Source organism: Morone saxatilis, unplaced genomic scaffold (assembly GCF_004916995.1).
Source record: "Morone saxatilis isolate NCDOM2014 unplaced genomic scaffold, NCSU_SB_2.0 Contig17, whole genome shotgun sequence".
NCBI classification, from domain to species: domain Eukaryota; kingdom Metazoa; phylum Chordata; class Actinopteri; family Moronidae; genus Morone; species Morone saxatilis.
In genome coordinates this window covers 27,833,919-27,834,491 of record NW_023339729.1, presented here as the reverse complement: position 1 = coordinate 27,834,491, position 573 = coordinate 27,833,919, and positions in this window count along the sequence as shown.

The window sequence follows — 573 nt, the reverse complement described above, 5'->3', positions numbered from 1 at the left end:
TGTATATATATGCAAGATTTGGCTTTACACTAAGAAGTTTGGGAATAAACAGAACATCAAATAAAATCAATACAATGTATATAACCTCCAAAATCCACTCTTCATGTATTTTAAAATAAAAACTCCTGCCATAGAGGACGTGTTCCACTTCAAGAATAGAGTCAACCGAAAAGCATTCACTTCATTAAACAACTTCATTGTCAGCTGTATTTCATTTTAATCTTTGAACCTGAACAGCCCAATTCATTTCCGCACAATTTCAGAACACATTCGACAATGGAGAGACCTATTAAAGATAATTGTAATAAATGTGGAATTAGATTCTCACCCTACTTGCACTAACTAATTTAGAGTAAGCAATTACTTTTCCTGTCTGCAGGCATGCACACACAACATATAAATTAGTTTGATGTGTAGTTGTGACAGAGAAAGAAAACTGATGGTTTTTGTTGCTTAAAAAAAACCTCCATCCGTCTTTGATTTTCTGAGACAGGGCAATTGAGCTGTGTGTTGTCATGTGGCACAAAACAAGAAGCAGCTAATGTGACAGCAGCACAAATGGCTGGTTAATTG